Raw genomic sequence first — 24,728 nt, 5'->3', positions numbered from 1 at the left:
AGCTTCTTTGAATCTTGAGAGAGAAAGAGAGAGAGAGAGAGAGAGAGAGAGAGAGAGAGAGAGAGAGAGAGAGAGAGATAAAGAGTGAGAGCAAGAGAGGCAGACAGAGAGATAAGTGAGAGCAAACAAGAGTGAGAGAAACAGGTAAAAAGCGAGAGCAATAGAGAAATAGAGAGAGAGAGAGAGAGAGAGAGAGAGAGAGAGAGAGAGAGAGCAATAAAGATAGAGAGAGAGATAGAGCTATAGCAAGAGAGAGAGACAGACAGACAGAGGGAAAAGTGAGATCAAAAGAGTGAGACAGAGGAAGGCAGGAAAGATGTGAGAGCAGGAGAGAATGAGTGTGAGAGTGAGAAAGACTGAGAGAGAGAAAAAAAATTAGAGCAACAAAGATATAGAGAAGGAGAGTGAGACAGAGGGAAGAGTGTGTGTGAGAGAGAGAGAGAGAGAGAGAGAGAGAGAGAGAGAGAGTTTGTGTTGTGGTTCTTTAAGACGTAGGTGGGGAGTTGCTGTGTGCTTCATGCCCTACCTCTACCTCATCTCTCTTTAATTGCCTTTGTGTCACTGTCAGTTTGGCTCAAAACAGGGCCGGAGGGGAGTGTGTATGTGTGTGTGTGTGTGTGTGTGTGTGTGTGTGTGTGTGTGTGTGTGTGTGAGAGAGTGTGGAGGAAGGGGGTGGGGGGGTCTGTCAGAAACTTTGGGAGCAAAAAGACAAGCACCAGGGACAGCAGAAGGTGAGTGTGTCAAAAACTTCTCAAAGAATCTTCTCTCCATCTAATGATCTCCGTAACTCTACCTCCCATTAACTCAGCTCATCAACCCAGTGAGCTTTATTATGACGATAGTAAATTACTGCGCCACTAAAGGATTACTAATCTGTTTATAGTACATGATTCAGCTAAATATTACCCACAGTTTCCGTTTTCACAGCCTCCATCGACAAACTGTTGGTAATGTTAAATCACTTGAGAGAGAAAGAAAGAGAGACATACAGAGAGAGAGAGAGTTAGTGTTCTTGGTTCTTTAAGGTGTTGGTGGAGGGTCTCGTCCCTCTTTGAATTGCCTTTGTGAGACAGAGACAGAGTGAGAGCAAAAAAGATATGTAGAGATATTAAAAAGATATGGACATGCTCTTCTAATGTGGCTCTAATATAGGTGTATATTGCTGCTGTTAACGTAACGTGAATATAGCAGTTGCTCTTTGCATTGTGTCAACATTTAATGTTAAATGAACCAATAGAAATGCTCCAAAATAACTTAGAATTAAATATTTTGACTTTTAAAGTTTAAAGGTTTTTTTCTTCTACTGTGAAGTTGTGATTTTGGAGATAGAATGTACTGTATATTTTATAAATTATGAAATATGTACTGTATATTTTATAGTACATGTCCCATAATTGATCAAATATACAGTGCATGTTCTGTTAATGTTATACTATACAGTACATATTGTGTATTTTTTTTATATACAGTGCATTTTGTGCATAAATGTCATAACATACAGTACATAATCTATAAATATTATCGGTACGATATATATTCCAAATGTACAGTACATATTCTGTATTTTTTTATATACAGTAAATTTTCTGTCATTTTTTAAATATACAGTGCATATTCTGTAAATGAGAATATGCATCTCTGTGTCCACCTTACCGGCCATACAGTGACCATGCAGTCTGCCTTCTTTGCGCAGCCAGGACTCTTTATACCTGCTCTTTTCTATGGCCAGGCTGTGGCCGCTGAGCTGGGAGTCAGTCAGTATATCTGCAAGTTTATCTTTTCGCCTAAGAATCCAGCAGCATTCTAGTTCAGTTTGATTTCATTGTTTAGTAGCTCCCCCTATTGTCAGGAAGTGCCCTGCAAGCCGCCACTAAAGGACACACTTTTCATATGCATTTCACAAGCACAGTACTTACAGTACAGTTACAGTACTGTCATCTGAAGTGAAAGGAGCATGTGGACCGATGCAGTAGAGCAGCACCTAAACACTAATGATAAAATCCCTCACTGGTGTATTTGAATGCAACTGCGGCAAACACACCACCTTCACTACAATTCCTAACAGATCAGGTCAAAAATAGACCACATTTCCCAGCTGCCACTTTCTCCTCGTTTGCTCTTTCATACTGTAACCCCAGATGAGAAGAGCTGCTATTTCACTTCATTTAAACTTCTGCATGACTAATAGCTCAGCCTGAGCAGAGCTGAAGGTACTGAACGCTCTGCAATATCTTGGGCAATGTTCCCATTAATGCTAATTAAGTATTTATAGACAAATTAAACTGAACCAATGTGCCGTGCAGTCAATGTTCAACAATCAGAGTGAACACAATTTGATTAAACATGTACTCTGACTCTGGCTACAGGGAAGATTAAAGGAAGGCAGACACAGTTAGCATGAGCGAGAGAGACAGAATTAGCACCAGCAGCTTTGAGATTTTGAGTTTTCATTTATTTATTTATTTATTTATTTATTTATTTATTTATTTATTTATTTCGTTGTTTTATTGTGTATGTGTGTGTGTGTGGTGTAGGCAGAGGTGAGTACAGCAGTGTAAAGCCACAATTTACAAGTTTACAAGTGGAGGAGTAGTGGATAACTGACATGTTAGTGCTTGATTAAGTACTAGTAGGTTAGTAAGCGCTTACCTATTAGTTAAAGGAGCTCTAAATATGTAGTTACTACAATAACTGAAGACTGGATACTTATTAATTAAAACTGAATCAACATAGAAGATTATTATAGTGAGAAGTTACCAAAACTTCTATTACCAAAGAACAACCCTATCAGTTTGTACAGAAGTCTCTATAGTTACTGAATAATACACCTTAGTGTGTAATAAACCTTGGAGTGTTTTTAGGGGGTTTTAAAAGGGGTTCTTGAAGGGTTTTAAAGACAGTGATTCTATATAGAACTATGACAAAGCAACGATAAATGTGAATGCTTAAGCCTGATTAAATGGTTAAATGGTTCATTCAAATAAGGACAGCTTTTTTAATAAAACCTCACAAGTCGTTCTGTATGGGTCCCACTATTGCGATGAAACCCTTTTTCAGTACTACAGAGGACCCCTTTTGCTTAGTGTAGGCACATCAAATCCAAAATTCACCTCATTAAGAAAGATAATGTAAGAACTTACATGAAATACTCTGTGCTTGCGTGTTGGTGTACATGTTTTGAGTAGCAGCTGAGGGAACACAAGGCTGCAGGGTCAGCATTGACTGTGAATTAATTGGACACGACCGAGTGCACAGATCAGGCCGCACGTCTGCATTCAAAATTCATTACAGTGAATAGGGCTTACATTAGTGTTTGGTAGACTGTTCGCTAAAAGAGACTGAGCCTGAACAACCACAGGCAAGGAGGTCATTATTACAAGGCCAATCAAACAGTGCTATCTTATTTCAGGCACAATTTAGATTAGAACTGCCAGGAAATAACACAGATAAGTAAGAAATAGTAAGGAACTCAACCTGATAATGGTAGTCAGAATGTAGAAAATGCTCTAAAAGCAAAATGAGATTTCGGAAGTAATTTTTATATTAAATTGATGGAGGATGATTGACCTATTGGAATGAGGCATTCATCAGATAAACTGTTAGAGGTGCACCAAATCCAGCACTATTGTTGGGCTCATTAGCGCTTTACAAATGGGCTGTTTCTTTAATGAGACTGGGGGCAAACTGTTGATACTGCTGAGCTTCAAATGGCAAAGCACAGTCTCTCTGGAGAGCTGTAAAGTGCACAGCAGTTTAACACTTTGCTTTTATTTCACAGTCCTTGGTACAACTCGGAAAAAACTCTGGGTTACCCCTTAGGAATCACAGTTATTGCCAGGGATAGCAAAATCAGGGAGTAATTTGCTATTAATAATTCCTTAATCACACAGACATGTTAAAAACAACACATTATATCTTTAATCTAGACACATGCAGTACTGTCTGTGTGTCTCATTAAGAACAACACAATTTGAGGCACATTTAATACATAGCATGTTTCAGTGTCAAGTTCAAGAAAACATATTCTATGCTAGTTTAAAGACAAAACATGCTCAAACCAGCGGCATGGCCAGAATTTCATTCCAGGAGGCTGGTTAGAGCGTGAGGAGGCCAGCTAAGTAGGACTATGTGTTAGAGACATCACTGTAGTGAGGCTGACAACCACCAATTAGCCAACAGGCCTGCGCCATTGTAGCTTCCACAACCAGAGAGGAAAAATAATGAGATTTTAAATGCATGATTTCTGACCTCTCATTTAGCCACATTTAAAAGCCTAGTTACCGTCGCTGACAAAAAGCTGACCAAAGGTGCAACAGTACTTGGGTTAGGAAAACAACTCTATATGCAAGGAGAACTATTTACACAAGCAAAACCACTATTCTATCCTGCCTTCTATTTAAAATCAGAGTAATAATACCGCATGACTGAAATTAGGAGCACACTGCTGTTCATGTGTTGTATTTTTCTCAGCAGCAGTTTGTGACAATCCCTGGAACTCCTGAATTTTCAGCTTTGTTAGCTGGAACAGTTACAGAAGTGGTTACAATAGAAATAAACGTAGAAATAAACATTTTTATTTATTTCCATATAGCTGTGTCTCTGCTTTATACTAATTTACTAATATGATGCAACAAATGAAATTAGGGTTGCAACAAGATTTTAACAGTATGATGACCGTCTCAGGAAATACTGTGGTTTTACAGTATCACAGTCCAGAGTATACAGTATTTCACAGTTCTTCTTAATTAATATTAATATAAGGTGCAATGCCCCTAAAAGAATGAAAACTAGTTTTCAAATAGCTAAAAAGGATATTTATAATATGGTATAGTATATATCAAATAATTGTATCTATTTTATATTGGAAGTATATGTAAAAAGTCTCCCTTTTGATTTAAATAAATAAATGACAGCTACACATGAGGTGGAGCTTTTTAAAACTATTTTGTATCTATCTATCTAACGATTATTTTCATTTTGGATTAATCTGCTGATTATTTTCCCCATCAATCTACTAACTGCTTTACAAACCTCTGATAATAGTCAAATATGTACACAACTATGATTATTATTTTTTAATACCAGTATTAAGCAAATGCACACTGTATGATAACCATCAGTGTTCATACCATGGTATACCTAAAACTAGTATACCGCTGCAACCCTACTTTTAACTCTTAGAAAATAGATGCCAATAAAATATAAAAAAACATAAAAACAATATAAGTAAATAAAACATGTCTTGAACCTGATGCTTAACATGTATATTTTGTGATTGTTTGGTTTTTAACTATTTTTATATGTGTCAGCCCCTCGGTATCGCGCCCTCCCCTGGGGCGATTCCAAACTGCCGCCCACAGGTCCAAATAAGGACTTCCGCCTCATTTGGTTCATGTGTTCGCTTCTTTTCATGTGTTTCGGTTCATGATTCAGGTTAATTTATGTTCATGTTTGATTCAGTGTGTCGAGTCATGTTGATTGTGTTCATGCGTTTCACCTGAGGCTGGGGGTACTTCGCTTAGTTCGAGGCCGAGAATTGCATGTTTGGAATCTTGAGGTAGCCTGAGAGGTTCCTGTTTCTGCTCATGGGGTGTTAAGGCCAGCTTCTTCTTGACTTTCTCGTTCGCAAGCAGGCCACCCGGCCATTCAAGGGCTCAGCGAGGCTCGCTCGCTCTCAGCCAAGATATACCCACGACTCTCGTTCTAGCTAGGCGACCCAAGCTCACGCAGCAGTTCCAGGTTGGGTCTGCCTAGCCGTTCTTGCCTAGTAGCTGTCCCCCAGCTAAACCCCCAGTCTCAGGTGTATTTTGTTTTGTACCCTCTTGTTTGTCCAGTTTGTGTTGTGTTTGCCTTTATGCCCGGTAGCTGCTGCTTCTTTTGCCTTATTTTGCCCCCTTGTATTATCTTGAGTTTTGTTATTAAACAACTTGCATTGGACCCATCTCTGCGAGTGTTCATCCCTCTGTGTGTGGCCTAACCCGCCATGACAATATGTAAAAGCAGTACATTTCATTACACGTTTTGTCTGTGGGGGGGGCAGGATACCCTTTATAGTTGCCTTTACTTGAAACCAATAGTGAAAAAGTCAGACTTAAACTTGCCAATACATACTGTAAATCTAATGTAATTTATTGTGTAAATAATGACATAATTATTTGTATGAGAACCTAATTACATTTAAATACAAAAGCAAAATGACAGTAATGCCTCTAGACTTCAGAGGGTTCATAACCATGCCCTGCACACTCTACAACTGTCAGAATGAAGTAGCATAGAGGAGGGCTCAGTTATCACTCTGGCAGCTGACATTAAGAGGAAAATAATACTTTTTGGCCCAGTCCAAATCCACACTTCCAGCAATACTGTTTGAGAGCCAATAGTGTCTACTTAAACCTTCATTTGATTTTGTCCATTCACTATTCATTACTTCCCCCTCTCTCTATCGCTCTGGGCTCTATAGGTGCTGAGGGCAGCTCCGAGTGCAGAGCTGTGCACTGGGAGATAATAGACTTTTAATGGCCAGAGCTGAGGAAGAGGCCACTGATTTACTATCAAGGCAGAGCTGTGCCAGCCAATAGCTCTGCTTGACAATGGGCTTTATCAACCAAGCCACCGAAAAGCTCATTTAGAGCTGAGCTGGGATGCGCCAGGCCGATAGCAGCGCTGAATTACGAGAGCCGGCCGCTTCTGTTTATTTCTCAGAGTCTTTTGTTTGTCTGGTTTTGTCTCTCTGTGCCAACTCTGCGTCCATCACAGAATGACCTTGTGCTGCTTTAGTGTACAATGGATCACACTGAAGAAATCCTGGTATTGAAAAAAAAGCTCAGGCTAATTTCAGATAGTAGAGGCTGCTGTACACAAATATGATTAAAATGGTGCTCCACACAGCACTGAACACAATAGAAAAGGGGACAATATGTAGTGTGTGGATGGGCTAATGGTTCAAACTTTAGCTCATCTTAGTGAGAGTGAGAGAGAGAAACTACAGAGACTACAGTGGGAAAGGGGAAATATGAGGGAGAGGTAAAAAAAGTGATAGGGGAAACCAAGTGAGTGGCCATGGCCTAATGAAAGTAGCTGTCACTAAACACTTTCACTAATCATTCACAAATAACACAATCAATCATAGCGCCGTGTGAGTACTGCAGGACAGTAATGCCTTTGAAGTTAGGTTTGTAAAAGTAACATTTACATTAGCATTTTTTACCTGAAGATAGCTTCTAAATCATGTTGATGGTACACTGAGTTGTAGTAGGGAGAATGTCATCTCTGTCATTGCCACTCTGGGCTTGGAATGCTGCTACAGCACACTACTGTAACTTTGGTGGAGCTGCACAAGTAATCCAGTAATATTTCTCTACAGCAGGGGTCTCAAACTACTGAACCGCAGGCCACATCTGCCACATCTGCCACATAGAAATGCTTTGCTTCTATAAAGTGGATTTGCTTTGAATTTTTTTCTCTTCTTGCTGGAAAAAAATGAGTTTTTTTTATATGATATTAATATTGATTTTAAGAACTCTGTTTTAGTGCTATTGGTACAGACCACCAAATTTCTGGTATCATCACATCCCTACTTGGGAGTTGGCAAAAGGAGAAACCAAAAGACAACCAGAAACAGAATCCAAAAAGAGCAAAATCTAAGCAATAAAAAGAGCATGACAAACACAGTCAAAGTTCCAAGGAGACAAGCAGGATACTGCAGTTTATTCACTGACTGGTCAGTGGTAATATTTTGCACAAGGCAGTTGTACTAACAGACATGTTTAAATATGTACACTGCTCAAAAAAATAAAGGGAGCACTCAAATAACACATCCTAGATCTGAATGAATGAAATATTCTCATTGAGTACTTTGTTCTGTACAAAGTTGAATGTGCTGACAACAAAATCACACAAAAATCATCAATGGAAATCAAATTTATTAACCAATGGAGGCCTGGATTTGGAGTCACACACAAAATTAAAGTGGAAAAACACACTACAAGCTGATCCAACTTTGAAGTACTGTCCTTAAAACAAGTCAAAATGAGGCTCAGTATTGTGTGTGGCCTCCACATGCCTGTATGACCTCCCTACAATGCCTGGGCATGCTCCTGATGAGGTAGCGGATGGTCTCCTGAGGGATCTCCTCCCAGACCTGGTCTAAAGCATCCGCCAACTCCTGGACAGTCTGTGGTGCAACATGACGTTGGTGGATGGAGTGAGACATGATGTCCCAGATGTGCTCAATCGGATTCAGTTCTGGGGAATGGGCGGGCCAGTCCATAGCTTCAGTGCTTTCATCTTGCAGGAACTGCAGACACACTCCAGCCACATGAGGTCTAGCATTGTCCTGCATTAGCAGGAACCCAGGGCCAACCGCACCAGCATTTGGTCTCACAAGGGGTCTGAGGATCTCATCTTGGTACCTAATGGCAGTCAGGCTACCTCTGGCGAGCACTAGGGGGGCTGTGCGGCCCTTCAAAGAAATGCCACTCCACACCATTACTGACCCACTGCCAAACCAGTCATGCTGAAGGATGTTGGAGGCAGCAGATCGCTCTCCACGGTTTCTCCAGACTCTGTCACGTCTGTCACATGTGCTCAGTGTGAACTTGCTTTCATCTGTGAGGAGCACAGGGCACCAATGGCAAATTTGCCAATCCTGGTGTTCTCTGGTAAATGCCAAGAGTCCTGCACGGTGTTGGGCTGTGAGCACAACCCCCATCTGTGGATGTCAGGCCCTCATACCATCCTCATGGAGTCAGTTTCTAACCGTTTGTGCAGACACATGCACATTTGTGGCCTGCTGGAGGTCATTTTGCAGGGCTCTGGCAGTGCTCCTCCAGTTCCTCTTTGCACAAAGGTGGAGGTAGCAGTCCTGCTGCTGGGTTGTTGCCCTCCTATGGCCTCCTCCATGTCTCCTGGTGTACTGGCCTGTCTCCTGGTAGCGCCTCCAACCTCTGGATACTACGCTGACAGACACAGCAAACCTTGCCACTGCTCGCATTGATGTGCCATCCTGGATGAGCTGCACTACCTGAGCCACTTGTGTGGGTTGTAGAGTCCGTCTCATGCTACCACGAGTATGAAAGCACCACCAACATATAAAAGTGATCAAAACATCAGCCAGAAAGCATAGGTACTGAGAAGTGATCTGTGGTCCCCACCTGCAGAACCACTTCTTTATTGAGTGTGTCTTGCTAATTGCCAATAATTTCCACCTGTTGTCTATTTCATTTACACAACAGCATATGAAATTGATTGTCAGTCAGTGTTGCTTTCTAAGTGGACAGTTTGATTTCACAGAAGTTTGATTTACTTGGAATTATATTGTGTTGTTTAAGTGTTCCCTTTCTTCCCAACACGAAGGACATGTGGTTGTCATTTCGGTAACTAAGGGATTCCAGAAATTTCAGCCTGGTGGAGTAACTGGGTCGTAGTAGGAGGTACTGGAAATGTGACAATCGCACTTATTTAACAAAGTAATAAGCTAAAAAGACTTTCTTAAGCCTAAGATACGTCATCATCTGAGAAATTGTGAAATGTGCTGCTGTTTTGCCATATTTCATAAGTGGCATGTGATTCTACAGACCCGGGTGGTTTCTAGACTGCTGGTCTCACACAGAGTTAATAGTCCAGCCTATGTGCTTGCTGATTTAGTTTGACTGAATACTGAAAAAAGCTGTCAAACCAAGCACAGTCACTTTGAATATACTATATACAAATTTTGTTTTTCTGATTTTCAGTCCCTAAAGTTCTTCTCCCTGTTCGGATTCTTCTTTCACTTCGGCCTGTTTTACATCTTCTCTCACTCCACCTACCTGTTATATATCTACTTATCTTTTTTTTGTTTACTGCTCTGCTTTTCTTCTCACTCTTGCATCTCTGGCTGCCCACTCCCTTCTGTGAGAAAATAATAATACTTAGTTGAGTCACTTATTAGTTGTTTTCACACGGCCGGTTTATGATAGCTACATAACACAAGGTTAAAAGAAAAAAGAGCAATTTTTAATCACTTAATGCCTTTTCCTTCTGCAATTCAATTAAAAGACCTAACAGCAGTGGGTGACTTAATAGTTCGATTTAACAGTCTAGTGCTCTACTGCTGTTTTGGTAAGACACATGTAAGGCTTCAGGTGGCTTAACATCTTGTCTGCTCCATCACTTGTGGTTAAATACTTGACCATGTGCAGCTAGCTCTGTACTGAAATCATTAGCTTGACCTGAATGCGATTAAGGCATGATTTGAGGCTCAGTGGGCTCCACTCCAATTGTTAGTGTGGTTGGTGTGGCGCAACAGATAACACCACTACCTGCCACTGAGCTACCACACCATGTGGGAGACTGGGGTTCGATTCCCGGTCTGGGTGACTGTGCTGCATTACACCAATAAGAGTCCTTGGGCAAGACTCCTAACACTACACTGGCCCACCTCTGTAATACGATTAACCTTGTAAGTCGCTCTGGATAAGAGCGTCTGCTAAATGTAAATGTAAATGTTACTTTTGCTAGCTCACGTCACTGAAAAACACCCAGTTCTGTCTTACTGAAGTAGAAGGAGGTAATCCTGCAGCTGGGATTTACCAAACTACTCACCATGCCACACACAAATCAAGACAAAGTGCAAGTGGGTTCATGCATTGCAGCAAAAATGCCTCAATCAAAGAATGGAGAGCACCGAGTACTTGTGTACAGAGAAATGCTGGGTCACCCATGTGGTTCTATTGCAGTATTTTCCTATGGTGACATACCTCTGTTAAAAGTGGTTTGTGGGGTTTGTAGCAAATGACGATGTCGCAAAGCAGTTTTACAGGAATCCAGCAATAAGACAAAAGATCAACAAAATATTAAACATGATAAACCTAAAATCCCCAGTGAGCTAGCCAAAGGTGTCAGGGGCAAAGAAAAAGTCTCTCAGACCTTGGGAGGAGCCAAGACTCAAAAGCATGTCAAAACTACTTATAAATTATTGATCAAAAGTCACTGATCCACCACATAAGATCTCGGTTCTTCTGTTCAGGTGAATTGTGAATGTAAGCTTACCACCACATGAAGTAAGTGTTTTTAGTTTGAATGGACTAAGCATGTTTTACAGTGTAGAAGCCAATGACAATACCCTACAATAATAGAATAGCAGTATAGGTGTGTGTATGTATATGTGTGCCTGTGGGATTGAGCAAGTGGGAAGCACTCTAATGGAGTTCTTTCCTTATCCTTTCATTTCTTTAACATAATTTTTCTCTATATCCCACGGTGACAAAAACACCAATATGAGAGCAGTCACAAACCTCAGCATTCCACTGCATGAGTGGAGTTTACCAATAAAGCTGTAAAGTGTCAATATAAGCACAAATGCAATAGCTGTATGAAGTGGGTGAAACTGAATCTGCCGTGCCCTGCAGCTGGCTTTAGATTTATTCTCTGGAGCGAAAAGCACCAGTACTTGACATGGCTAAAATAAAAGAACACCTTCAAAGCAAAGAATCTGTGGCTACACACCAAATCAAGAGCTGCTCCAAAGATGAAGGAGATAAGAGGAGCCAGAGAAGAAAGAAGGACATCGGAAAGTCTGCCTCTCTTTTATTGGATTTGGTCACTTCCTTTCTATTTCCAACCAAATGATTTGTAATACTGTGGAGGTAAATCAAGTGATATTGGATGGAGGTCAGAGGTAGACTTTAAGAGTGAATGGCTATTCATTCTGAAGACACTTCTGGTCAAAGGACAGTTTAGCTTCATAGGTCTGTCTTGTTGTGTTGTAATTAATGTCGAGTTTAACCGGCAGGCTGAACAGTCAAGGGTATTAAAAAGATCCTGCTTTTGTTAAAGTCACTGTCTTTTCTCTCCAGGAAAGGCTTTCCACTACATTTTGGAGCATTGCTGTGTAGATCTGATTGCATTCAGCAACAAGAGCATTAGTATGGTCAGGATATTGGATGATCATCACCCTACCTCATCCCCAACTCCCTGACTCATCCACAGCTCAATGCTAGGGGCCTGCTCTAGCCCACGCTTGGCATAAGGCATGGTGCCAATTGTTTCATGTTTATCTGCTTCAGAGAGTCCTATTCTATTGGCAATACTTCACAGGGCTGAACACTAAGCTGTGTGTGGGGGTGTGTGCATTAGCACATCTGTGTCAGCAATGGGTGCAACTTAAAGTAGCTGAGTGCATTTATTAGAAGGGGTGTCCACAGACATTTGGACCAGTAGTGGACAGCTAGATTAATATATTTTTGTTTTGGTAGTTTAGACTACTGCTGAAACAAAACCTAGAATTGCTGTCTATTCTTTTCTATTTAAGAGCAGATGAATATGCCGAAGCTTTCCATGCAGTTTGGAATATGTGCAGTTTGCATTCCAATTTCTGAACCATCTGTCATAAACAGCAGATCTGATCTCCGAACCATGAGAAAATGTCATCTGAAATGCCTCAAACATCTGGTTAGCTATCAGTAGCGGTCCCTAGCATTATCTTGCCTTATTAAATCACACTGCTTTATCTAGTCATTTATGGTTTTCCTCACTACTGTATATGATAGGGTTTGTCCGGTCTGTGTCAGAGCTTCTCCAGTGGGCTTCTTTTCATTGTTGTCTGTAAGGCTGCACACATTATGACCGAAAAGCACAGCTATGCAACCCTGGAGCTTTTACACCTCTTTAGCTGACTATACACAATTATAATGCAGCATCCTGACAGTGTTACAACCTTCTTCTTTAACCTCATTAATATTAGCTTTTACAACAGCTCACCAGCCTCAGCAGAGGAACCTTCAGCCTCATTACACGCACTTCACTGTCATAAAGTCTTTATTAAAAGTATTTATTTAACACAATACACTTCTAACTTAAATGCCTTTCCCTTTAGGGGAGCTCAGGAATAAAAGATGGGGGGGGGGGTATATACACTTGTCATTGGGTACAGTGTGTGTGTGGCCCACTCAGTTGACTTCAATGAGAATTATGCAGAGTGTGTCAGCAATGGATGCATCTTCAATAGGTTAATATGTTAAATTAGAAAAGCTGTCTAGACACGTTTGAGAAATATACTGTAGATTCATGTGGCTGCAACATGCTATAAAACATGAATACCATAATTTGTTATTATACCTTAATGACACCTTACTTTACCCCTGAAGCAATGTGTCACATCTATGCCTCTGTTTGGCCTCACCATGTGAGGCCCTTTGTTTGTGTCTTGTCCTTTCTAGCCCCTTCCTAACCTGTCTCTCTGTCCTAGCCATGCCCCCTTGTTAGCTCTATTATCCATGTATAAGTACCCCTTTGTTTCAGCTTTCCCTTGTTTGGTCTTGTGCATGTTCATGTATCTGTGTTCATCACGGTATGTTCGTTTGGTTTCCATTTGTTCCGTTTGCTGGTCATAGTACTGTTGTAATTTCAGTACTTGTCGTGTTTGTTTGCTTGACCTGTTTGATTTCTTTGTTTGTTTAGTTTGTCAGTCTCAGTACTCTTTATATTTGCTTTACCGGTTTGTTCTGTTTCTGTTTGTTTTGTGTGTTAGTCTCAGTGCTTGCTTTGTTTCTCAGTTTGTGTCTTTGTGGTCTGTTTGTTTGTTCTGTTTTGTTTTCCTTTTCAAGAAATACCTGTGTTTACGTCTGCCTCCGCCTCCAAGCTCCATATGGTGACACAACGTCCTAGCCATTTTAACTGAAAATGCCTCCTCTTAATAAAAACTCAGTCAAGCTTGGAGCTTTTATTGTTTACATACAGGATTTTATTAAACCCTCTACTTTATTATTTAAGGGACATTCAGGGATGAGCAATAAACAAAGATAAACTCTTGCAAAGAAAAGGTAAAATCACTTTGTAATTCAACTTTAGGATTCATAATGAGAAAAACTGCAGACATACTCAATACTTCCTTAAAGCAGCATTATGGACACCATAAAGGACACGCTTTTCATGTGCATTTTACAAGCTAAGAAATGCAAAACCATTACTAACAGTGAAAATAGCATGTGGACTGATTTTTGTACACAACAGGATTTTACACAAATATGCAGCATTACACTGTTCTCGCAAGCATTGTCCTGCCTACTTCACCAAAGTTACATAGTGCAGTTTGCTAGAGAAGCAGTTAATTCCTTTAATTAAATCAGTGTAGCATTACAATACTTTTGTAAGCTGATATTTTAAGGTAAAATGTTTCATAATCCTGCTTTAACATGCACATAGAGATCTATTTTGGTCACAGCCTTACTTCAGGTGAAATAATCTTGCTAGACGGGGGGGGGGTAATTACTTTCTATACATTCAAGCTAAAGGTCATTACTAAATGCAGGTTATGGCTGCTATAGTGAGTGGGCTCTTTAATGGTCTGAAGGACAGCAACCAAATCAAGTAGTAGATAAGAATGCTGTTCTGTGAGCCTTGTGGATAATAAAAATGAACATCAAAATCCCTTAAGAGCAAAGCTCTATGACACTGACAACTTAATTTAAAAGCAGGACCTCAAATTACAGTAGAAACTCTGAACAAGGCCCCAGTGGCATGTAAATAGTGATATGGCTCAATTACTGAGAAAAGCAGTGAATTGTCCTGGCTGGAACAGTCACATTTCAAAAACCATTCAATAAACTGTACATTTATATCCTGTTTCTTGAATGCCGCCTAAAGCATTGTCAGAAATGTCATAAATAGCTGTAATAGAAATACGTTTGTATATAATAGTAACTCAAAGGGCAGTTGTGTGGATGGTTGTGTACTTTCTTAGATCTAATTCTGTAGTTATTTCATATGAAATAGAGGGATCTCACATTTAGTACAACTAGCTTCAGATCACAGGTGCTGGCATTGCAAATAAGATTGTTTCTTGTGTTTCTTTCTTTTGTTTGAGGCTCCTTGTATTTTTTTGTTTGGCTCTAGGAACAGATATAGTCTCTAAAGACACCATCTGTTGGATATCCACTGGTCTCAAAGCACAATAGCAGCAAGCAGATAATCAGTTTAGCCATGTTGTGTGCTTTCCAGTCTTGACTATGACAACAGATTGTCAATATGAAATACGATACACAGGCCTGTCCTCAAAATGAGACCCAATTATCCATAAAACACCCAAACTTTTTTTACCTCGTCATCCACTAATAAGACAGGAAGCCTTTGCAGATTAGCAACCATAACCTGCTGTACGTTTAAAAATCATGCCAAACAGGATATTACTGCCACTGACGTGACAGATGAAGGTCATTAGAGCCACCATCAGAAAAGAATCTTGGAAAACTTACAATTAGCACTGCTCTTTCATCAGGCTCCCTGACTCCCAGTATGCAGTTGACTGTGGTTTCAGAAGTCTCCAAAGAAGAGGCTTTTTACACGTCTTAAAATAGAGCACTTTTCAAAGGCTTCTCAGTGGGTGTCTCACTGAGTGGGGAAAACCTGTAGAACATGCAAAGTGAGGAGGAGTGGTGCTCATGCGGAGTAGCCTTAGCACAGACACTTTAGTGAAAATACCCTCTACGAAATTCAGCTCATTATGTTTACTCATGTAGTGTTTACATAAAGACCAACAGAAAGTTAGGTTTTATTTAGAAATTAATGCAGTTAATGTGGATAGAGTTGGTTATGGTCCACTTTACAAGTGGTTTAGATAAGGTTATGGCTATGGTTCATTTGTTTGAAGTGGTGAAATGGGTGAAATGAGAGTTTGTATAAATATGGTCTAGATGAAAGAGTTCATTCAGATGTAGTTTAGATACGGTTGACGTTATAGTTATAGTTATAGTTTAGATATGGCCAAGATTAGTTTGAAAAAGGATCTAGGTTAGAGTTAGTTTGAATATAATATATGTGACAGTTTGGATATTATATAGGTGACAGTTTGGAAGTAAGGCGCATACATATTATGCATAGTGCAGTGCATATTTGTCATACCAACACCAGTAATACATCTGAATATCTGGTATAATACTATGCTATATGATCATAGAGTTAGGTTTATTGTAAGTTTGGGTAATGGTATAAGTGATAGTTTGGATATGGTCTAGGTTAGAGTTAGTTTGGATATGATCTAGGTTAGAGTTAGTTTGAGAATGGTCTAGATTAGAGTTAGTTTGGATATAGTCTAGATTAGAGTTAGTTTGGATATGGTCTAGATTAGAGTTAGTTTGGATATGGTCTAGGTTAGAGTTAGTTTGAGAATGGTCTAGATTAGAGTTAGTTTGGATATGGTCTAGATTAGAGCTAGTTTGAATATGGTCTAGATTAGAGTTAGTTTGAGAATGGTCTAGATTAGAGTTAGTTTGGATATAGTCTAGATTAGAGTTAGTTTGGATATGGTCTAGGTTAGAGTTAGTTTGAGAATAGCCTAGATTAGAAGGTTGGATTTAGTATGAATATGACTAAGGCTACAGTTACTTTAAATGTATGCCTAGATTATAATTAGTTTGGATATAGTCTAGATTAGAGTTAGTTTGGATATGGTCTAGATTAGAATTAGTTTGGATATTGTCTAGGTTAAAGTTAGTTTGGATATTGTCTAGGTTAGAGTTAGTTTGGATATAGTCTAGATTAGAGTTAGTTTGGATATGGTCTAGGTAAGAGTTAGTTTGGATATGGTCTAGATTAGAATTAGTTTGGATATAGTCTAGATTAGAGTTAGTTTAGATAGTCTACATTAGAGTTAGTTTGAGTATGGTCTAGATTAGAGTTAGTTTTAAGTTAGGTTTTAATTTGATTGAGTTTTGAGTTTGTGGTTGAAGTTAGGTAGTTTGGATATCATCAAGCTTAGTTGATTTTAATATGGTTGAGGTTGGATTTAGTATGAATATGACTAAGGCTACAGTTACTTTAAATGTATGCCTAGATTAGAATTAGTTTGGATATAGTCTAGATTAGAGTTAGTTTGGATATGGTCTAAATTAGAGTTAGTTTGAATATAGTCTAGATTAGAGTTAGTTTGGATATGGTCTAGGTTAGAGTTAGTTTGGATATGGTCTAGATTAGAATTAGTTTGGATATAGTCTAGATTAGAGTTAGTTTAGATAGTCTACATTAGAGTTAGTTTGGATATGGTCTAGATTAGAATTAGTTTGGATATAGTCTAGATTAGAGTTAGTTTGGATATGGTCTAGGTTAGAGTTAGTTTGGATATGGTCTAGATTAGAATTAGTTTGGATATAGTCTAGATTAGAGTTAGTTTAGATAGTCTACATTAGAGTTAGTTTGAGTATGGTCTAGATTAGAGTTAGTTTGAGTATGGTCTAGATTAGAGTTAGTTTGGATATGATCTAGGTTAGAGTTAGTTTGGAAATGGTCTAGGTTACAGCTAGTTTGAGAATGGTCTAGATTAGAGTTAGTTTGGATATAGTCTAGATTAGAGTTAGTTTGGATATGGTCTAGATTAGAATTAGTTTGGATATGGTTTAGGTTAAAGTTAGTTTGGATATGGTCTAGGTTAGAGTTAGTTTGGATATGGTCTAGGTTAGAGTTAGTTTGAGTATGGTCTAGATTAGAGTTAGTTTGAGAATGGCCTAGATTAGAATTAGTTTGGATATTGTCTAGGTTAGAGTTAGTTTGGATATGGTCTAGATTAGAATTAGTTTGGATATTGTCTAGGTTAGAGTTAGTTTGGATATGGTCTAGATTAGAATTAGTTTGGATATATTCTAGATTAGAGTTTAGAGACAATTTGGATATGGTTGAAGTTATAGTTTGTTTAGATATCGTCAAGATTAGTTGGTTTTAATTTGATTGAGTTTTGAGTTTGTGGTTGAAGTTAGGTAGTTTGGATATCATCAAGCTTAGTTGATTTTAATATGGTTGAGGTTGGATTTAGTATGAATATGACTAAGGCTACAGTTACTTTAAATGTGGCTGAGGTTAGAGTTTGTTTGCAAATAGTCATGGTTAGATATGGTTGAGGTTACAGTTGGTTTGTTTGTTAGAAAAATGCTTGTTACCTACACAGATTGTCTTAATAAATCATATCTATTGAAAAGCATGTGGCAGTGTAAGAGTAAGCTTTGATGTTTGCTGAGACATTGCCCTGAGCATGTTGGAAAATTTCATTTTTGACTTTTGTTCTGATAGTTTCACAATGGTATCATGATTGAGTCAGTATACAGGGTGCTATGTAACCACATATACTTACTGTATATGTATTTAGATTCAATTACAATCATCAAATTCAAATACAGCTTGTTAAAATTGACATAAACTGATAAGCTAGACATACGTTTTTTAATTTAATTTCTAGGCTTTAATTCTGAAAAATACTAAAATAATCTAATTAAATCTAATTGAGGTCAAATTAGCACGGAAAACTATGGTAACCATACTGAGTCGCGGTGGGATTAGAGATGTACACCCATGATGATAAATGCCTACTGCTTTTTCTGTTCAACTTCCCGACTGCGCACATTAGTGAAAACGAGGTCTCTGTTGTCCTTCCTAGAACTGCAGTGCCAGCCAGGATGATGAAGGCGGAGGGTAAAATGGTCCCCACGTCCCACCATTTTTGTCCGTGTTTATTAAAAGAAATGATTATTATTTCAGAATCTGATTACGCCACATGGATGTTGTGTTCCAGATGGCCCTGCTGGTCTCCATGGATACAGGGTGCTATGTAACCAGGGGCTTAGACTGTTGAAGGCAGTTTCACACCTTGCACATGAGATGGACACAAGCTACAGTCAGGAGAAAGCAGGGTGCAGAGGCACACCTCAAACAACAGGTACACACCCGCACACACACTCCCCAACAGACATGCAATATGGAGAAGAAAAATTAACCAGACTGATTAATTAAATGGATACTCCTTCAAATACTGCAATATCCATCTCCAAATGGTCAATATGTCGAGCATACCATCGATTAGCATGGGTAGTTATTATTTACTTAAAATGAAACAAGAAATCCCTAAGCAGTGCATTTGCATTCTTTGTATTCCACGTCAATCACATGATATTGGCTAAGGGAATTTAAGTTGGTTAAATCTCTTTATACGGAATGCCCTGCAACAACTTCACATAAAAGACAGTGAAATATGGGAATATATGCGATGGTATGGACATGCAGCAGACTTGTGCTGAGTTTAAACTGAGTTGTATTGCTTGTGATTGCTCGGATAATACAGTCACTTTTTTAACCATGGATATACATACCTAGGTGACACGCTGGGTCCTGCCAGGCATGCCAACAGCGCCGCCATCTAAGGGTGGTCATCTCGAACATTCTATGACAGATGTAATACAAAAAATACACTGAACTACAGCTCTGTGCCACCCACCATCCTTTAAGATCTATGGAAGACAAGCATCCAGGCTTATTTCTGTCCTAGCACCTAAGTATTGTAACAAACTTCCTCTGGGTATTCAAATAGCATACTGATGACCCATGCTGTAAATGTAAAAGTAAATGTAAGTTTGCAGACAAAGGAGAACGGAATTACTTGGAATTCACATATAAGAGTGCTCTATTGAGGGATTCTGTTTAGAGGGTTGAATCACTGCACTCGAATCACTGCACTCGTCAAAAAAAAGTGGTATTTTGTGTTATAATGTGGAGAAGGCACTTGTTCTAATAGTTGTGTTGAGCTTTTTAAATTGGTCTTATTTGATTCATTTATTGTAAACAGCTAAAAGTTTCTACATTTTGCAGCTGTTACAAGGTGAATGTAGTGATTAACACTACATGTCTGTGTATTGTTCTGTATATGGATTTTGACCATGTGGTTGATGAAGCACCTATTTGGTGAAATTTGTTGGGGTTTTTTGTTTGTTTTAAACAGCTGTTGTTTATTTACATTTACATTTATGGCATTTAGCAGATGCTCTTATCCAGCAGACTTACAAAAGTGCTTTGCTATTTACCCACAAATAACCTCAGCTAGTTTAAATAGGCAAAAAAATCAAAGATACCTCTAAGTTTAGACTCTACTAAACACAAGTCAGTAAGGAGACCACTCTGCTATTCGCCCAAGTATTCTCAGAAGAGGTGGGTCTTCAGTCAGTGTTTGAGCGACTCTGCCGTTCGGACACCCAGGGGAAGCTCGTTCCACCACTTTGGTGCCAGGACAGAAAAAAGCCTGGGCGCTTGACTTCCATGGATTTTGAGGGATGGCGGGTCGAGCCGAGCCGTACTTGAAGCTCGAAGGGCTCTTGGTGTAGATCGGCTTTTGACCATTGCCATCAAGTAAAGAGGGGCTGGTCCTTTCTGGGCTTTGTAGGCCAGCGTCAGGGTTTTGAATCTGATGCGGGAAGCAGCTACGGGAAGCCAGTGAAGAGAACGCAGCAGTGGAGTAACATGGCTGAATTTAGGAACGTTAAAGACGACCCGCGCCGCTGCATTTTGGATAAGTTGCAGGGGCCTGATGGTACGCAGAGGGAGACCAGTCAGAAGAGAGGTTTATGAGGGACAATGTATGTTAATTGACATAAAAATAAATGTACAAAAGTTAGCCAACTGTTTTTTCCCACTGTATGAGACTAAGGTTACCTTCTTTCTTCTGTATTCTCTTTACTTGGGATCCGAACACCACCTTGTTAAGCAACAGATAAATAAAATATTATAAGTCTAAATATATATTTCACCCAGCTACTTGATGCTGTTATATTTGCTGGTAATAAGGTTCTTATAAGTTATGGCCAATGTAATCATGAGAACTCATGAATATATATAACATATTTTCATTATATTATGTTATATATATAACATAATAACATATTTCATACACATTTATTCTTGACCACTTCAACACGGCAGATGTGCAAACCTTTTTGTCTCAGACAGAGAACAATAGACAACACAACATCTAAGTATGTATATGTATGGTTTTAATCCCTGTCCCATGACTGATGGGTGAGTGTTAAAACTGCTCCCTACGCAGTAGTGAGTGCTTTCACTACAAATGATTTGGAATCTCTCTCAAAATGTCTTGAATTTCCTGTGTAATTCACTTCATGGGGAATACTGAGGTGATGGGAATGCACTTCTAGTCTGTCACAGGGATGACAGTGTAGTTATCCACTATGTAACACCACCTTTTTTACTCCAGTAAAAGTGCTAAAACTACAGTCACTGTTGTTGTTTTTTTTGAGTGACCTTAATGTTAAACTCCACAGATGATGTAATTCAGCTGCAGAACTGAAATAATGGGACTTGGGGGAAGTTTTGGCTATGTTGGCTAACTTAAAAACACAGTTGCTGTATACATTTATCTATCCCTGACTGAATTATTAACAGCGTTTGCTATATGTTCTTAGAACTGCATTTCCGAGCCCTAACTGTGAATGAACAAGCACAAGTCAATTAAAATCAAGCAGCTTGCGCTGTTAACGCGGAGATACTGCCTGTCTCTTCAAATCTCTCCAAAACAAGCCAGCACATACCTTCATATACACACATACATCCAGTTCACTCTTACCTTTCATAAGCCAGAACTAATTACAAAGAAGTGAAACTGATTAGTTGGCAAAATTCTCCCCAAAGGCTCGGGAGATAGCAGGTGCTTTTTAGGGCCCTTTGAGCTCCGTATGAAGGCAATCACTGCTAATCGTGCACCCTACATTCTAATCAGCGTAGGCTGTCCTGCGCTGGCCCTGTTCACTGCCCTGAGCCATGCACCCACATTTGTATGCTTATAAGGTGCATAAGCACTAAAGAACCATATATTGCTTGTCTGTCCTCCATGGTCGTAATTAGGTTTTAAAGCTCCATGAGGATGGATCTCAACCTTGGGACACACTTCACTGATCACATTAATGCAGTGAAGGGCAGAGGGATAAAGGAATACAGGAAAAGAGAGAACAAAAGGGAGATTTTTTGGACTACAAGGGCAAAGCAGAGGTGGTGGTTATTACATATTAAATGACTCCTGTACTTCGGAACTCTCAAAAGATGTATATGAGAGAAAACAGCGCATTTGACATTTAAATGCTTTCCAACATCATGTTTGTATATGATTAAACACATGTTGTTCTACAGTGTGGAAAATGATGTCCTGGCCACTGGAAAAAGTGAAATTATCTTAAATGTAGTCAATATTCACTCTCCGGGCACTTCAATAGTTCACCTTCTTATTCATGTAATTTTCTAATCAGCCAATTGTGTGGCTGCAGTGCAATCACACAACCATCAACCACAAGAACATCAACCATCAGCATGAAGGAAAAAAATGTGATCTCAGAGATTTTGAGCTTGGCATGATCATTGATGCTAGACTAGCTGTTTTTTGTAAATGGAAAGCATTTCAGTCGTATCTGTGCCTAATTGCTAGGCTAACTACTAGGCCAACTATTAAGTGACCGCTATGTGTGCAGCTTCACAAAATAGCTATATGTCCATATAAGTCAGCACCAGACCCCTCAAGCAAAGGCTTAGCCCCCCTCTCCGTAAATCTCTACTGACGCCACTGTGTGAAATTGCTTTGGGAGAGGTTGCACCTAAAAGAAATAGCAGGAATTGTGTGATGCAACCATGTTAACATGGACCAGAATCCCAAAGTAAGATCTGAAGATGTTTTCAGAGCACGAGGGGGCCCTACCCAAGATTAGTCTTGCTAAAATATTTCACACTGAGGGTAATCCTGTATTGCTGAAATGATTAAAATCACTGTAAGAGTATTATAAGATTATTAAACAATTTCTTTGTATCTGGTTGTTTTAGTACTCTGCTGCAGACAGTTTTGCTTGTTGCAGGAAATAGAGCTTATTACAAGTGGAATGGAACAGGATAATGTATGAAACTGAAATGGCTTAAAACAAGCAAAAACTATAAATCAAAATACATTTAAAATATTATTGCAATGATCAGAAAACTAGACGTCACAACATCACTGTCCAAAAAAAACTCCAAAATGTTTTTTTCTAACTTTTCCTAACTCTGAATTTAAGTTGTAAAACATGATTTTATTCTGTCTTTTGAAAAATTTCTATTGGTCCATTTATCATGAAAGATTCACGCAATGTAAAGAACAGCTGCTCTAATCAAATGACGTAGAAAAATAAAGCTGCTTCTCCGGCAAGTTTGAATCCCGAGCCATGCTGCTTTACCATCAGCGGCCGGAGTCCGAGAGAGCACAATTGTTCATTCTCTCTCCGGACGGGTAGATGGTGCTCTCTCCCCTCATCACTCTTGCAGCTATGTTGGCCAGCACAGGCATCTGTTAGCCGGTGTGGTAGAGATGCCCAGCAATGCAGTTGGCTGACTTCACCAATGTATCAGAGGAGACATGTGTTAAGTCTTTACCCTCCGAGTGTAATTGGGAACTGTGTAGGGGTGGGTTAATTGTCAGTACCAAATTAGGAGGAAAGTTCAACAAACTAATGAACAGTTAGGACATATTGAGTTAATATGAGTTATGATAGCTCTGACACAATATTTTCACCTTTCCACCAGTGTTGTTATATCCAATGTATGTTTCGCCATACCTGTAAAAACACAACATAAACAGACACAGTGTTTTAGAAATCATAGTATTTGACTTGCAGCACAGTCTTTAGTGAAATACAGATTCGGATGAATTCTCTTTGCTAATGAATAGCACTAGCAGCCCTGAATTACTATGTTTACCTTGCTGTACTGCAGATAGAAAGACTTCAAAGTAACAAATCAATACTCAAACAGTCTCATATTCTGTTCAATCTGCTGTTTCCCCTCCTGCTCTTTCTGAGTTACAGTTCAGTTAATGACTTCTCATGTTTTCACCTGAATGCTGAAAATGATTATGTACATTAGTTTACAGAGCCAATAATGTAATGAGATAATAAACTACATTTGTCTCAGTTACAGAAACAGAGAGAGAGAGAGAGAGAGAGACAGAAAAAAAGAGAAATAAAGTGAGAAGGAGTTCAACAGGAAAAAAATGAAAGAATGTGAGACAGAAAGAGAGAAGAACAATGAGATCCAGTACAATGTGTGTTTACCCCTGGTTTGGCCCATTGTATTAGCTCCACTTACCATAGAGGAGCACTCTGTAGTTCTATAATTACAGACTATAGTCCATCTGTTTCTCTGCACACTCTGTTAGCCTCCTTTCACCCAGTTCTTCACTGGTCAGGACCCCACAGGACCAACACAAAGCAGGTAATATTTGGGTGGTGGGTCATTCTCAGCACTGCAGTGACACTCATTTGGTAGTGGTGTGTTAGTGTGTGTTGGGCTGGTACAAGGTGGTGGATCAGACACAGTGGTGCTGCTGGAGTTTTTAGACACCTCAGTGTCACTTCTGGACTGTAAAAAGTCCACCAACCAACCTGGGCCTACTGAGGAAGGACTAGAGGATGACCACCACAAAATGTGCAGCAGCAGATGAGCTTACCTGAGTCTCTGAGTTTACCACTACAAGGTGGACCGACTAGGTAGGTGTGTCAAATAGAGTGGACAGCGAGTGGACACAGTGTTTAAAAACTCCAGCGGCACTGCTGTGTCTGATCCACTCATACCAGCGCAACACAGACTAACACGCCACCACCATGTCACTTAGTGTCACTGCAGTGCTGGGAATGACCCACCACCCAAATAAAATTGAGAGAGATTGATCCTCTCTTATAGTGTGTAGTAGTGTTTCTGAGCAGGAATGAACTCTCTAGCACTCTCTAAAGCAAGTTTCAGCTGGAAATCAATCCCCATCCCACTCCTAAGGAATTCACACACACACACACACACACACACACACACACACACATCCTTCCTCAGTGTCAGCTTATCAACCTGCCCCCAGTGGCCACACTGCCGTGCAGGAGCTACTGGACTCCTAACTTATCTGTTCATCATCACTTGGAGCT

The 24,728-nt window shown here is 39.5% G+C and overlaps 1 long non-coding RNA gene across 1 annotated transcript in view; it reads left to right on the top strand.

The window, feature by feature from the left end:
* Positions 1-675: 675 nt before the first annotated feature.
* The window catches only part of LOC140552015 (uncharacterized), a 33,886-nt gene continuing 9,833 nt past the window's right edge, over positions 676-24,728 (top strand). Inside the window, exons 1-2 of the long non-coding RNA XR_011979294.1 lie at positions 676-731; positions 18,533-18,676. This is a non-coding gene — a long non-coding RNA (uncharacterized lncRNA). The remainder of the gene's footprint in view (positions 732-18,532; positions 18,677-24,728) is intronic.

The sequence above is a fragment of the Salminus brasiliensis genome, chromosome 3 (genome assembly GCF_030463535.1).
Source record: "Salminus brasiliensis chromosome 3, fSalBra1.hap2, whole genome shotgun sequence".
Taxonomy (NCBI): Eukaryota; Metazoa; Chordata; class Actinopteri; order Characiformes; family Bryconidae; genus Salminus; species Salminus brasiliensis.
This window is presented reverse-complemented; position numbering and strand designations above follow the sequence as displayed.